The following is a 16,524-nucleotide window of genomic DNA, read 5'->3' on the forward strand; positions in this document are numbered from 1 at the left end:
TCCCAGGGCTTTACTCAAGATGCCAGTTAGAGCCAGAGGCATCATCAAACACCGACAGAGCCTCAGGGAGTCTGGGATGCCCTGGCCATGAGACACAGGACCTGGCAAGTGACTCCGTTAGAACTTGGACCTTGGGAGAGTCTGTGGGGTTCTTTTCATCTCCCTGAACATCCTGGCAGAATGAATCTGTTCTCATCAATGGGGTCACTCATCCGACCGCCACGTCAGAGCCATTTTATAAGGTTCCTTCAATTTTGGGGAGAACCTCCTATTAATCCATTGACTTTAACATCCAAGAAACCAGGGCTGGAGTCCCAGCTCCGCTGTGTATCAGCTCTGCCACATGGAGGCAAATTCCTCAACACTCTGTGCCTCATGCCAAATCATGATGCCGCCACTGACCTCAAAGATGGGGCACAAGATTCCATGAGTTTATATATCTCAAGCACTCACCCCAGTACTTGGCCCACTGTAAATGCTCAATAACCAACAGTCACATGCTATTGTTATTATCTGAACAAAGAGTGTTTCAAAAAGACCGAAAGAAGATAAATGGGCTGCAGAGGATCAAGATTACTCATGTGACAAAAGATGTCAAATAAATGTCATTTAACTAAAAGAAAACATGTGGTGGCTATTGGCATGGCAAATATCAAATTACAGCAGTCACGACAGAGAGAAAAATCTGCATCTTTAGTGCATCACATCAGTTTCGATTAAGAAGATCCCCATGGGAAGGTTTCTGTTGTCACCCAGCCGAGGGCCATCTGAGGAAAGAGGGAGGTGGGTGGCAGAGGAGAGAAATTTCTTTCACTCATCCTCAAATTGGATCTCAACACTTCCAAGAGGATTATTAGGAGAGAGACCCAGTTTGGAAAAGAACCTCGACAGAACTGTTGCAAAGTCTGTGGGGCATCTCCAAGAATCTCACGGTGTTGTACCCTCTTAGGAGGCTCCAAAAGAGAAGACAAAATGTGGTCATACAGATTAGATGTCGTTAATGACTTTGTAATAAGGAGCACTGTGACATTTAAACTCTTGTAACAAAACCTAGATGTCAAAGACGACAAGCCTTTGTGCCAACATATAAACAGCGTTAGGTCAGGATAGTAGGATTGAGCAATTGCCATTTCCTTCTTTGTAGTTTTTCCATCTTTTAAGAATAGAAAATGTGTTACTTTTTGAATCAAACTGTAAGTCTCAGTTTTTGAACTGATAAATCTAAGATTGGTCTTCTTAGGTTAGATACGGCATATCCATTTTTTCAATGGGAAGCATGGGGCAGTTTCATAGATCTTGGAATTGAAGTAAAAGAGAACATTTTGGCTTTGTAACCACTTCATTAGAAAATAAGGATGATATTATGGAATACTGAGAATTTAGAAATGGGGGCTGGGGGTGCAAAGGGGAACAAAGTGTAGGAAAAGGAAATGCTTTATGCTATTGGAAATAAATGCTAAAACCTGGTTAAAGTGATAAATCTTTAATCAAACATCATTGTAGAAACAGATCCAACCAAAATCTTATTATAAGGAGCATATAAAATATTTTTGGAGCTGGGGACACTTTCTTTCTTCAGATCTAGACTCTGGATTCTCTAGGCCTTCACCTTAATTCAACCAGAGCCATAGGGAAAAGGAGTGACACAGTTATGCATTCAATTTATGAGCCACTTTTTGCAAACAGCTGCCATTTTCTAGAATGATCTCTGGGCTGTTATAACCCTAAACACATTGAAGAACCAAGAAGAAGAAAAAAATACACCTTCTGTATATTAGCATTCTTTAAGATTTTTAACTTCAAATTCACGCCCATTTGATTAGGGACTGAATAAAATTTAGCACTTTCATATAGTGGGGGAAAAAAATTGAAAGAAAAGGAACAATTTCAAGGGGCATGTTTAACCTATCAAAAGGAAACCAGTGTTTTCAAAACATGGGCCATATTTGTGGGTCCTTATCAATAAAAAAATCTCTGGACTCCACCCAACTTTGCTGAACCAATATCTTGGAGTAGAGCCCCCAATTTCTCCTTTTACCTAGTTTTCCATGCAGTTCTCAGTCACACTCTGATTTGAAAACCTCTGATTAGGAAATTATTAAAAGGGAGATAATTCAGTAGTGCATTTAAGATCTACTAAAGAGCTTTTATCTTATTTGAAGTACTAAAACTACTCCCTTTCTGAGATTATTTCCCAATTGGCCATTTGCTAACCAAGCAAAGACCAGTCTACATTAGCAATAAGTGAGGCCTCAAAACCAAGTGAATTTCTTAAAGCCACACGCCCATCATAATCTACAATTCTCCTCCTAGTACACTGCAACTACTTGCCTAGAGTCATGCATTCCTCTCTGGGTGTCTTCCTAAATTCAAGGACCTTTTGTGATGGGGAATTCAATGTCTCCAGCATACAGAGAGAAATTAATTAGTGCCTGCCAAATGAACAACTATTTCATTCCCTGCATGAATTTATATTTTGCTTTTGTCACAGCCCAAAAGTCACAGAGAAAATCTCAGCAAAAATTAGTTATGCTCTACGGTTTCTGGTGGAGCTGCAGAGACTACCCCTTGGGCTGTTATTTGCAGTATTTACACTTTTTTTTTTTTTTTTTTTACGGAATTATCAAGTGAAAATTCAATTGTTCCTAATGGTGCTCACTCTGTGTGTTTCCCATTTTCATATATGAGAAAGGGTTTATTATCCATTTGTAGTAATTAAGACACTGATGTTATATAGACCCATAAAAATCCTTCATTAAGCCAGTAAAGAGCTTTTCATCAAAATCACTGTAGCTAAATATTTATTTAAAAATAAAATCAAAATGAAAATGAAGAACTCCCCTGGCCCAAAAAAATTGCATTGAGACAGTTTTGTACATGGTAGTGGGCACCCATAACAGTTTCCAAGCATGTAACTATATTTTCTTACAGAGCAGAAACAACCCTAACTAGTAATCTGTCATGGTTAGCTATAAAGAAATGAAGTAATTAACCATAAGGAAATAATTCAGCAAGATGCTCACAGTTTAATAACATTTAAGTATTTGCATTCAAGCATTATTGTTTTTCAATGGTTTCATAATTGTTTTAGATTTGCAAAAGGTGCTAACACGTGAACAAAATAAAAAGCGACACAAGATTCTGTGATTGATACTGTCAGCCGGATGTGTTATTAGATACAGAAACATGGTTTGTGCTGTCCGGGAGGAATTTAGAATACAAGCCCTTTGCAAAGCGGAGCTGTACATTGCAAACTGGACAAGCTTCAGAACTGTGCACACTTCCCCAGCCAGGGGAGGAAGGAGGAAATCAAACAAATCTTTTTCATGAAGAGAAAAAACCTCATTTTACTCTCCTGAGTCACAGGGGAGGTCTGTTTGGAAAGCCAGAGCTGAGAAAGCAAAGCATGTTGATTGGATATGTGAGAACTTCCCACAGGGATAAAGATTTTCTTAGAAAGGCCTTTCTTTATCCTTGAGACTTTACAGAAAGACCCAAGAAGCAAGCTGCGCTTGTCCAGTAGCCGGATGTTCCACCCGAGGTGGAAGCTTCCTGCACTCCCAGCACCAACCACAACGAGGGTCTGCAGCCTCTTTCCATCAAGTACCAGAACAGCATCTTTCACAGAGGAACCCAAGAACACATTCTCAGGGTACCATGCATTCTCTGTAAATATTTGAGTGTCCTGCCTTCATTCCTATGAAGTCTTTAAAAGCAGCTGAAGGCCCGAGTATTGCTGGAGGGCTCTCCTTTGTGATCACGTTTACGAACATCATGGCAACAATTAGGCATAGCATCGATAGACGCAGGTTAATAAGAGAAATGATAGACTTTAGATGAAAATTACACTGGTGCCAAATAAAACCCAGCAAAGCCCCTCTGCGTGCCCTAGAGGCAAAGTTGTTTTTAGTAGTTTGAGTAGACAAACTTGCTGAGAGAATGGAGTCATCCCCAGCTTAGGGGTGTAGAAATTGAACTCACACACAACCAGCCCCCAAGCAGACCGGACCACACTTATTTTAGATTCAGCAAAACAAATGCATCCTTGGCTTTCAATTAACATGGGAAATTTAAATCTCATTGGCTTTACAGGTTTTTTCCATACATGGTTTGTAAAGTTGTATTGATCTGGTAGTTGCACAGCGGACATGAGAGTTAGCATCCAGAGCAGGGTGCCTCAGCCTCAGCATGACAGACACTTAGGCGTGGATAATTCTGGGTTGGGAGGCTGTCTTGGGGATTGTAGGATGTTAGCAGCTCCCTTGCCCTTTACCCACTAGGTGCCCCCAGAACCCTTCTCCCCCAGGTATGTCCCCAGCTAAGAACCACTGGCCTAAAGCAGGGGTCAGGGTCCAGGAGGGAGAGACAGGACACACCCAGAGCAAATAATGTAAGGACAGTTTAATGTGGAAATTATTTACAAAGAGGTGGAGAGTGGGGAGGAAAAAACTATTAGCAGAGGCGTACAAGGGCAAAATCAGGGTGCAGCACATTGGAACTGAGAGGGGAGAGAGACAGGAGGCCACAGCGCTGTAGGGAGGGTGACCTGTCAGGAGCGGAGAGCTGCAGATAAAAACGCAGTCAGCAGCTAGTCCCCTGACTCCACTGCCGGGGCCCCCTCGGACTGAACCCAAACAGACGTCAAAGGCAAGAGGCCGACGATGCCGCTCCCAGCACAGGACGGAGGGTAGAGAAGGAACACAGGGCAAGTCCCGAGGGGAAACAGAGAGAGCCCACCACACCTACTTCCCTAAGTCCAAGAACATAAGAAACATGATAAAAATGTTAAATCAGCTCTAGAAGTCCATAGGTTGGCTCTCACTTACAAGGGGCTTCCTCATGTTGCAAACAAAAGGGATAAGCCTAGAAGACATCATGGCTACATGCAAAACGCAAGGCACAGAAAGAGAAAGAATCTACATGATCTCACTTAGAGGTGGGGTCTAAAAACATGGAACACACAGAAGTGGAGACTAGAATGCTGGTTAACAGCAGCTGAGGGGTGGGGGACAGGGGGAGATGTTGGCAAAAGGGCACAACACAGGAGTTATGTCAGGTAACTAAACCTAGAGATCGAGCATACCACATGGTGACTACAGGTAATAATAATGCTGTATTGAGTACCAGACATTTGCTCGGGGAGATTTCAGGGGCTGTCATCACACACTAAAACATATGTTAACTAGCTTGACTGGAGTGATCACATGTATATCAAATCATGTTGTATACCTTAAATATTTATAATTGTATAAATAAATAAAATAATGAATTTCAAAAATATATATATAAGAAGCTTGCCAATCTGCACACTATTTGAGTTGGTAAAGAATGCCCTGGAACCTTCCTGACATTCATGCCAGACCTACCCACAGTCTGTCCTGGCCACCTATGGCTGAGCTCATTAACTCGACAATCACTGTGGTCAGAGCCCTGAACTGGCAGGAAGTGGCTGAAGAAAGGGTAGTTCAAAAGAGATATAAGACATGAGCCTCATGTCTACCTAGACAATGAATGCATGTGGATAAATAGGTCTCTCCCCAGCTGTCACCAGCTTGAGGACTGTGTCATGGCAATAACCCTGGGGTCAGTGGCTCATGTCCACACTGTGATGCAGGACCCCACCAAGGTCTCTGCAGCTGTGTCTGGGATGAGCATGACGGTTCTTAAATACCCTTGGTTGGGGTATCCCTTTCTCCACTCACCTATTTCTAAAAGGAGACATCTCCATCATTTCCTGAAAAGAGACAGCAGCAGAGTGAGTCCCTCCAGCCCTCTCTAGCTCCTGGCCTTGGAATGAGGAGCAGCAGACATGACTGGTGGGATGGGGCCAGCTGACGCCCATTGGGCCACCTTTGCCAGGGGCAGGGCCACTGCACCGAATGAGGACAGCAAGAGCCATTATTTCTTGCAAAGCATGATGGCTGTCTGTGCCACTTACCTCTTCCAGTAAACAGATGGAGCAGGGTCGGCTGCTTGGAAGGGTTTGCAATTTCTCAGCTCTTCAGCCTGCACCTAAATATGCAACTCAACGTCATGAGAATCCTAAGGTCTAGGTTTAGAGAGGGAGAGAAAAGTGCCTGGTACCAACTGACCTAAGCCCATTGGGTCACTCAGATATTTGACAGGTTTGGCCAAGCCAGGGTCAGTCACACCAATAGTTAGAGGTGGGTAGGAGCAGTGTGGCTCTGCCCCTATGGCTCACTGCTACCTGGAATGTTATAAGAAAAGCAAATCTTGGACCAAATTTTTCGACTTCTGTCATTAATTCTTAAAGCAGGCAGGCTCAAAATAAACATACAACCTATCCTGTGAGCTCAGGGACATTGGGTTCCCGACCAACAAGAAACTTAGAAGACTTGTAAGCAGCCACCTTCAGAACAGATCAAGCACAGATGCCTCTCTTAAGAAGGGGACATGGGACTAAACGACTTTCTAGACCCAGAGCACGTACTGTGGTCTTGGGCTGACCAGGTTCTTAAAGCTCCTTGGCTCAAGGGTTATGATGTGTGCAGAGTCTTTCTCACCATGTGTTCAAACAATGAGAAATCATGACTTCTACATGTCCCTTCTACTCATGAAAACAGCCCTCCATGGACATTTTTAGATCATGATATTTGAAGCCATTGAATAGCCACTTTTGGAGGGTAAGTTACTCACGAGGGCCTTTCAAATCCCAACTGACCAACCCCAGGCTGCAGATTTCAGCTGAGAAATGGGATGAATTAGAAATGGCTGACAAATGTTTAGATGTTCCGCCCATTAAGAGTCTCAGTCATCTCCTCGTTCTTTCTGCTACAGCTGGGCAACCCAAAATCTTCAGGGTAGGCCATCAAGCTGGAGATCCAGGGAAGAGCTGATGTTGTAGCTCAAGTCCCAGGGCCATCTGCTGGCAGAATTCCCTCTTCTCCAAGGGAGGTCAGTATTTTTCTAGCAAGGCCTTCAGCTGATTACATAAGACCCACCCACACTAGGGAGAGCAATGTGCTTTACTCAAGAGTCTACTGATTTAAATGTTGATATCATCTTTAAGAAACACCTTCATAGAAACATCTAAAATAATATTTGACCAAATATCTGGTTACTGTGGCCCAGGCAAGTTAATGCATGATATTAACCATCACAGCCAGCATTGGTGACAGGAGAAATGATGTAGCATGACTTCCAAGACTAAGTGGCAAGAACCCTGCACCTGCCCCATGGGTCTCCTGCAGTGCCCTCATGGAAGTCTGGCTACCCTGAGACCACCAGGCTGGGAGGAAGCCCAAAACTAGCCCCATGGAGAGACCATATGGAGAAAGAGATCCCAGTAGCCCCCAGGTGTTCCGGCCATTCCAGCCCAGATGCCACCAACATGAGAAAATCATCTTGGCATGCAGCCCAGAGGAGGTTTCAAATGCCTCTGCCCTCTGATGCCATCAGGCTACGACCACACCAAGACACAAAGGGATGATTACCCAGCTGAGCCAGTCCGACCACAGAACCATGAGCTATATTAATACACTGCTTTCTAACCCACTAAATTTGGGGGTGGGTTATCCAGCAATTGGCAACCAGATTAAGAAGAGTTGAAATGTTAACCAACAGCTCGCAGGGTATATATTCATTTTAACATACACATGTACACACATCAATCCCTGCACTGGAATATTTTAAGAAAATTACAGGCACCACCCTGCCACAGTCTCAATTTCCAAATTTGAACCCACTGGGCTCCTTGTGTCTGTTCACACCAAGTTAAGGACCTGGCAGGGTGTGAGGGTGATTAGTTAGGACTGACTGACTAACTGTCCACAGGGGCCCACGCATCTCCCACAGGGCACTGAAGTGTCCACAGGCCCTGCCAGGAAGTACAGGCATAATCAGAGTGTCAAAGTGCCTGTGGGGAAGTACTGGAGAAGATCTCCTAATTCCCTTTATGTTCAACTCCATTAGAGGGATACCCAAGAGTTTGCAGAGAAACACTGTTCCCTTTTTTACTTGTCGCTCTGCTGTCTCGGGCTGCAGAGAGCCACTAGCGGAGGCTGGATGCAGAGAGAAATCTCAATGTCAGGCCTTGCGCCATCATCCGACAGCTGAGCTTCCTCTAACAGGGTCAGATTCTCATACCTGGCCCCTCATTTCATCAGGATCAATGGTCTCCCAGGAGGGTCCCCAGCCTTCATGCAAATTGGCTCCCCAGGGCACCCACTCCATCAGCACAGACATGGGCAGCCTTTCTGAATTCCTCTTAGATTCCATCTAGAAACTCTGCTTCCAATAAATGAAATAGTGGGGAATACTGACAATCTCACAGATTAATCAGTGTAACAGTGACCCTGGAGCCAGAATTTAAATTTGTTTTTTAGCGAGAAGCTGACAGCTACTTCTCTGCTGAGCAGGGTGAGCAACTTAGATGGCTCGGGCAGGGCTGATATTCCAAATATTTCAGAGCTGGGATCACCTGGGCACACGTGGGTTCAGGGCACTGCCCACAGGGACCAGGGAGGTGAGGGGAAGGGGTGGGGGCGTGGGGGCTATGGGAATGAAAAGCTCCTGCCCTGTGAGCAGGGGAGCTGCCATCAGCTCCAGAGGATGGTAGGTGTGGGATGTAAGTCTAGCGTTCTCAGATACACAGATTTTTCCCAGAGTTGCTGCAATGGGACTTGGTGAAATTTCCTGATTTGAATGTTGGCAACTACTTTTAAATATACAAATATATACATACATTTTTTTTTCAGGCCAAACCAAATAAAGACAGAAATGCATATGACCTTTATGCTTCAATTCTTCACTGCTGCTCCAAAGGCAGACCCAGAACGTCCCCTGGGACAAACTGCAGCTGGTCTCTCTAGGGTCACTCAGGTAGCCTCTTCGTATGCAGCCAAAGTGGCTGTGCTTTCATGCTATTTAGGATGAGTCTTTGATCATTTAAGTTAGCAAAGCTGCCTCAACCCCTAGCTCTGTAGGCCTTTGGAATCAGAAAAGCCAAATTTATATCCAGATCTAGGAATTTTCTGGATGAAAAGATCAGGGACTTCTACTCCCCCAAAATCAAAAGTTGTAGAAACCCATCAGGGTGGACTGGGACAGGCTAGGTGAGTTCTGCTAAGTCCTCAAAAGGAGCATCCAAAGGGCAGGAGAACTCTGGGCTGGCACTCCACCCTCCACCAGGAGCCGGCTACCCTGCTACAATGTTTGTGCTTTGGACATGGGTGACCAATCATGTGACGGGAGCTCTAAGAGCAACCTGGCAGCTGGGCGGGGCCTGGGCCAGCAAGGCCACCCTACGGTAGTGGACAAGCAGCGTCCCTGAACTGTTCTGCCTTCAGTTATGACAGCATGGGCCACCAGAGCCATTGGGCTCATCAGATCCTCTCTTTCTTTCCCACCCTGATGTTTCAGAGGTTCTCTTAAAGATTTAGTACATATGTAAGCAAAGCCATCTTTGTGGGCATGTGACATATGTGGTCACCGAGGGTTCCATATGCTTGGTTTAATGCGCATCTTGAAATCCTTACATTTGGACCAAGAGGTCCTGCATTTTCCTTTTGCACTAAATCCCACTATGTAGCCGGTCCCGCCCGTGAGGTTCCTGAATAACTACAGAGGAACCTTATTTAAAAAGGGGCCTCAAGAAGCAGAAACAGTCAATTCTCTTATTTGTGGTGGTGATTTTCTATATAAAGTTGCCACGAACACTGAATTAGTGGATATACTGAAACATTGCTCCTAGGAGAAATACAGAGTTAGGTTCCTGAAAGCTTCTGGTCACATTTTTGTCAACCAATCAATGTTTTATGTGTGTTTCCGTTTAAAGACATCTTGTTTAAAATATACTATGGATTCATTAACATTGAACTTGTAACTATATGGCACCATAACTCAGGCCTGAGTGGAGTTTATCTAACACACATATTTTCTCCAATAAGACACATCTTTTACTTTGGAACACTAGACAGCACCCCACCACTATGCCTGGGGGCTATTTTATAAAGTAAAATCACCAACCAAAAAATAAAAAAACCTGATAAGTGCAAAAATGCAAAGGCATGGCTCTCAACAGACCCTGAGAAGGGGGCTTGCTCCCTGTGTGAGGTGGAAGGAGAAAGCAGAGCATCACTTTGCACCCTCAGCTGGGAACATATGCTTAGGGCAACTCAAATTTTTCACCAGTCTGCACAGGCCCACACATAACAAAGCACTGGGAGCACCGATTTGGGGGGTACAGAAATTTACAAGTAAATGTTAGCCAGTAAGCAAATTTGCAAACACAATCCATGAATAACAAGGATCGGCTACCCTATTCTCTCTTTTCGGGGCGCTACATAAGAGCCCAGATAATTAGTGGGAAAAATAATTATTTAAAAAATAAATAACAAATGGCCATGTTAGGAGCCACACAGGAAACACAGGTCAAAGCACTTACAATATGTTACTAATAATAATCTCTTTGTCAAAAAGGAAGAGGTTGCACATTGATTTATTTTTCCATGCATGCGTGATTATTAAAACGGAGGAACTGGGGATCAGAAATCTCATGGAAGTTGCTATGAACAAAAGTAGATCTTGGCTCCCACAGGAAGTCCATCTTTGCTCAGCCACCATAAGCTCGGCTACCATTACATTCTTAGGGCCTGTGGCACACTTAATAAAAGATACTGGTTCATAGAGCTGCCTGTATGCTCTTGTTTCTTATAATCAAGGTAAAGCTAGAAAAAGCAATGTGAAAAATATGCCTTTTGCATTTGTCATTTTATTTATTTTAAGCACGCTACTCATAGCCTAATTTCAATTTACAGTTTGTCTTTATTTCTATAAAACCACATTCTTCAAAGATTTTAATTTGTATTAAAATTGTTCAGGCACATGATTTTTTTTAAAAAGTCATCATGCAGAAGGGCATATAATAAAAGGAATACTTTTATGTCACATCTCCTTTATTTCCTAAGGCAAAAATTTTAAACCATTTTACATCTAGTTCTTCTAATGATTACTACCATATAATTTGCACATTTTTCTTTATTCCCTATATATAGCCATTCTTCTCTCATCTTGAGGCATCAGAAGAAATCCACATATTAAAATAGCCTTATAGTTTTTAAAAATACAGTTTCCTGGATAAAATTCCTTCATCCCTTAAAATTTAAAGGCACACAGGAAAATGACTTCTGTTATTATTTCTTTGGGCTTCTAAAGTAAAATTTTTAAAGGGCAGCATTTGGGCACTTGAAATGTAATATTTTTCTATGTTCCCTGTACCAGAGTAGCTAACTATCCCATATCTATTCTCTCCTCCTTCAATAGTTTTAGCTCAGTATATGGCCACCTGCCCCAAAACTGCATTTCCCAGACTCTGTCGCAGTTGTACATAGTCATGACTTTCTGATCAATAGAACATGAAATTGTGTGTGCCAACTCAAGCATATTTCTAAAGTACAGCACATGAATGAAAATTTCATAGTCATTTCTTTCTTCCTGCAGGTTAGAGTGCTGATGTGATGGCAGGTGCAAGAGCAGCCATTTTTAATCAGAGATGCAAAAGTATAGTAAGGACAATGGAGCCTCCCTGCTTGCACTGACACCCACAGACTACCACTTGAGACACAAACTTTATCCTGCTTAGGCCTCTTTGATATAATAACTTAGACATATTCCAGCACACATTCTCCAATTAAAATGAAAATAAAAGAGCTCAAATCCTCTTTGTTCATTTCATATGTAACTGGGTGCCTATTATGTGTTGAGCCTTGTTCTGGGAAGTTAGGATGAGAGAGAGAGAATGAGAGAATAAGAGAGAGACTGGGGGTGGGAGAGGTAGGGGAGGAGGGGGAGGAAGGGGAGGAGACAGGAATCCTTGCGTAGGAGAGGGTCTGCAGGGGGTGGTGGGTATGAGCCTGCTAGGGCTGCCATACCCAATATCATAGACCAGGTGACAAACAACAGATATGTATTTTGCCATAGTTCTGAAGGCTGGAAATCCAACATCAGAGCGCTGGCAGGGTTGATTTCTTCCCAGGCCTCTCTCCTTGGCTTGCAGATTGCCGTCCTCTCACTGTGTCCTCACACTGTCACCCCTAGGTCTGTGCTGTCTGTGTCCCAATCTTGTCCTCTTGTAAGGACCCCACCCTAATGATCTCCTTTTACCTTCATTACCTCATTAAAGGCCATGTCATCCAAATACCATTGTGCGTTGTGTGGTATGAGATGTTAGGGCTGCACCTTAGGAATCTGGGGAGAACTCAGTTCGGCCCATAACAGGCGATACAGGGGAGAAGCAGTTGGACAAATGGACGATGTCAATTTATAATAGAGGAAAAGTGTACTCAGATGAACATACTAAAATTGCCTATGGAAAATGGATAGGCATCAGTAGGTAAAAAAAAAAAAAACTATAAAAAAGCAAGAACGACAATCAAAAGGCAAAAACCAACTCTCAGAGAAAGGCTTGCAAGCTCTGCTACCAAGGTGTTCATTCTCTAATGTGCACAGTCTTTTCAGTCAATAAAAGGGCCAAACGACCTCGTGGGGCAATGCTGAAAGGTATGAACAGGCAAATCCAGAAGAATACAAAAGACAAATATAACAAGGTGCCATCACTCATTATCAAAGAAAAACAAATTCACACAAAATGTTTCACTTATCAGACTGCATGTACTAAAAAGACTGATCTGTTATGATGGGGGTGGTGGGCCCTGTGTGGAAAATGCAGAGACAGTCACGTAAATTGGTACAGATAAATGAGCACCACCCATTGTGTGTAATCTGTAAGCCAGCAATTTCACTGTCAGTGTATTTGTAAATTATTGTGGAATTGCTTATAGAAGCCCCAAACTTGAAACAACTCAAATACCTATTACTGTGGACTGAAACGTGCCCCCCCAAAATTCGCATGTTAAAGCCCAACCACAAAGGTGACTGTATTTGGAGATGGGGCCTATTTTAGGGTAGTTTGTTTGTTTATGTTGGTTTAATCCTTGTCCAACGTAGTATACAAAGGAAAAGGACAAGTATCTTTACAAAGAATATACAGACACAGCGTCACACCAGAGGTCCCGTGGGAGGGCGGAAGAGACCACACTCTTTCCCGGGACAGGAGCTCAGGAATGGCTCTCAGCAGCAGGCTGGGCAGCCAGAAGCCCCCATCTCAGCCCCTATATCTGCTGTGTTCCCACCTCCCAGGCCTCCTCCTTCCCCCAGCTCCTTACAGGGAGCCCCTGCAGCTATGATTAAGGAGATGATCACAGCCCTCTGGGGTGTCCCATGTATGGGAGAAGATATATGCACCACTGAACACCTAGCACATGGGAGGGGAAGGGACAGCATGAGAGTGGGAGAGAGGCAGGTACCCCAAGAGGTGGAGGAGCTGTACCCCCAGCCAGCCCTGAGGAGGCACTGATTCTGGGTGGTCTTAAAGAAAAGGAAAGATGATACAACCTACAGGGAGTGGCTGGGATGGAGGGCAGGACTTGTCCTATTTACACACAAGAAGGTAATAAAGGTTACATGAGGTCATAGCATGGGACCTCAATCCCACAGGGCTGGCTTCCTTATAAGAAAAGGATGAGAGCCCAGGGAGCTCTCCCCCCACACAAGCAGAGGCATGGCCTTGTGAGGACTCAGCACGAAGGCCGACGCTCACAAGCTAGGAAGAGAACCCCACCAGAAGGGAACCTGCCAGCACCCTGATCTCGGACTTTGGTCCCCCAGAATGGTGACAAAGCCAGAGTGTGTTTTTTAAGCCACCCAGTCTGTAGGATTTAGTTATAGCAGCCCAAACAGCTGATGCCTGGTCAATCAAAAATACCAATCCAAACTTAGTCCCATAAATCACAGCAGAGTCATACAACTGGAGTACACGGAGCCTTTAAGAAGAAACAGCAGATTTCCATGCAACCCCATAGAAAGTTGTCCCACCTTTACTGTATGACCAAAACAAGTTGTCCATACGTGCAGGATCCCGCTGCAAAACAAAGTGCTACACTGGCTCAAGTCTGGAGGTATCTTGGTTACAAGGAAGAAAAAAAGAGATAATAAGAAAAGACGCTTGGGGAAATTTAATTTTTTTTAAGTCATACTTGTTTGTGATTCTTACATTTTTTAAAAAGCAAAGCATTTTATATACAGTTCAATTATAAATACGTACATTTTTAAAAAAGGAAAAACAACAAACTCCAGTTGACTGAGAATTTCCCAAACTCCAGAAGTGATTAACACCCACTGGGTTTGCCTGTCAATTAGAACTTCTGCAGCGCTCAGTGATTTCATTCTTGGGGTCTGGGTTTCATTGGAAAAGAATCCAATGAGATGGTATCCTGCCCTTTTTACCTCCCAATATTTTATTACACAAATTTTCATACATACCAAAAAAAGTTGAATTTTACAGTGAATCTCTGTATGCCCGCCCTACAGATTCTATGATTAATAACCTCTTCTTGCTTTATTGTATATCTATCCACTGCTCCATTCACCCATCAATCCATGGTTTTCTTCTAAGGTATTTCAAAGTTGTGGATGTGAATAAATACTATTCCCCCTAACTAGTTCCCTATGTGTAGCATGTAAACTACTGTTAAATACATAAATTGTGAAAAAATCTCACCCAGCAGAAGAGGCCACACACACTTCATGTTACACTATCAAAGGGAAGAACTTGGAGAGACATTATGGGGTTGGGGGAGACAATAAAAGGACTAATTAGATTTTGTTTGCCACCTAGGTCCAGCCTTCACTGAGAAAGAGCAAATACCCACACCTCATAAGCCGAACATCAATATGTTTGTCATTAATCAAAACTGCAGATAAAAAAAAGAATCAAAGGGAAAACAAGGATCCAGACATATTTGTTGCTGTGAGCATTTTCCAAGGGGAGCTAGTGTCTCAGACTGGGAGGTTCGGCCTCGGTTGGCTCTAAGCCTTTAGCTTCTGGGAAGGCACCAGCCAAGCATCCTTTCAAGTCCTTGAAGATACGGTCTGTTGCTGTTTTCTTACAAACATTTGCATGTTGATATCATTGAATGTTTTCAATGTTTTCCAGTATTGTTTTAACTACAGCAACATCTCACCCCAACAGCCCACAAAGACTTTGATGTGACAAACGGTGTATCAACTTTTCCAACCTGACCTAAGAGGTTTATTTATTCAATTTCAAGGTAGTCCCAGGTCTTTTAATTTCTAATTAGTAAGCAACCCAATAGGATTAAAAAGCCTTGCAGACCACCTTTCCTTTGACAGATGGGCCTGTCAGCCAGCCTGGCTTATGGGAAAGCAAAGCATTGCAAACCAGTTTTTTTTTTTCCAAAACCAGAGAGAACATTTGCTCTTGCTTTGATGAAGGTGGCTGTAATGATACTCAGAAACACAACTGTACTCATGCATAACATAGCTCAGATTCTTTACTCTGATGGTGCCGCCCCATGGCTCCACCAGAACGGGAACGGCTGAATGCCCCAGTCCCCGCTCGAGAATGTGACACCTGCATGCAGCTCCAGGGAGCTCTTTTCCCACCAAAGAGGGTGCCTCCAGTTGTAATGGAAATGTCTAAAATTCCAAAGGTTAAGGGTGACCCCAAAATCCAGAAATGAAGTACTATTTCACAGGATAGAAACACCATTAGAACATCTGTCACAAAGATTAAAAAAACATTAGATTTAATTTTTTCACTATTTGGTCAGGATGCCTCACCGCCTCCACCCCAGATGCCAACGATAGATGGTTACAGGGAAGTGCAGTAAAGCGTGATGCTTGGATGCGTACATGGTTCGCCTGGTTAAGAAAGATGAGAATCAAAGGGAGGGGAAAGCAGCTCATATATCTTTTCAAACATATCTGTTCCAACTGATACTCTCATGGTTTTTTTCCCCATTTAAAATTCAAGAATAAATTAAAATTTAAATCCACTAAGACTTTAAATGGCCTTCATGGAGAGGAGTAAATGGCATTACATTTATCTGTTGAGAACATCAACAGAAAACTAATTTGAGGAAGAAAAGACTTATTAATAAGAGCAGAAATGACTACTTAACTTGCTTTGATCTTAGGAATTATTAAATAGCAAAATCACCCCTCTTTTTTATTAGGTATGATAAAACAGAGAAGGCAGAAGAAGAGGAAGCAAATAAGTGCTGATCTGGAAAGAACAGGGGCAAGTTCTCTGCAATGGGAGCTCCAACCCACTTGGGCTTCTAAGTGCAACTCAGGGCCCTTTGTGTGGATTACTGATTTGGGGGCAGCCCAATTCCAGGTTCCTACCTCAACAGCGGAGATGGAAGTCATGAGCTCTGAGAATCCCTGCTGCCCCCATCAACAGTCCAGATTTGGAGAGACTGCATGTAAAACCCTGGCCTAAGAACTGCGAGCAAATCCTAGAAGTAGCCATAGTTCCTGGTCTTAAATTCCTTAGAAAGACTAAATAAACTCACACACAAACCAAAGAGGCACTCTTGAAAAACCAGAATGAAGGACATAGAGAAGCAATGAGAATGGAGTTTCAGAACTCTACACAAGAGGAAATAAGTTTCTGGACTGTCAAAAGGCTGAAAAATTAAG

Source organism: Manis pentadactyla, chromosome 1 (genome assembly GCF_030020395.1).
Source record: "Manis pentadactyla isolate mManPen7 chromosome 1, mManPen7.hap1, whole genome shotgun sequence".
NCBI classification, from domain to species: Eukaryota; Metazoa; Chordata; class Mammalia; order Pholidota; family Manidae; genus Manis; species Manis pentadactyla.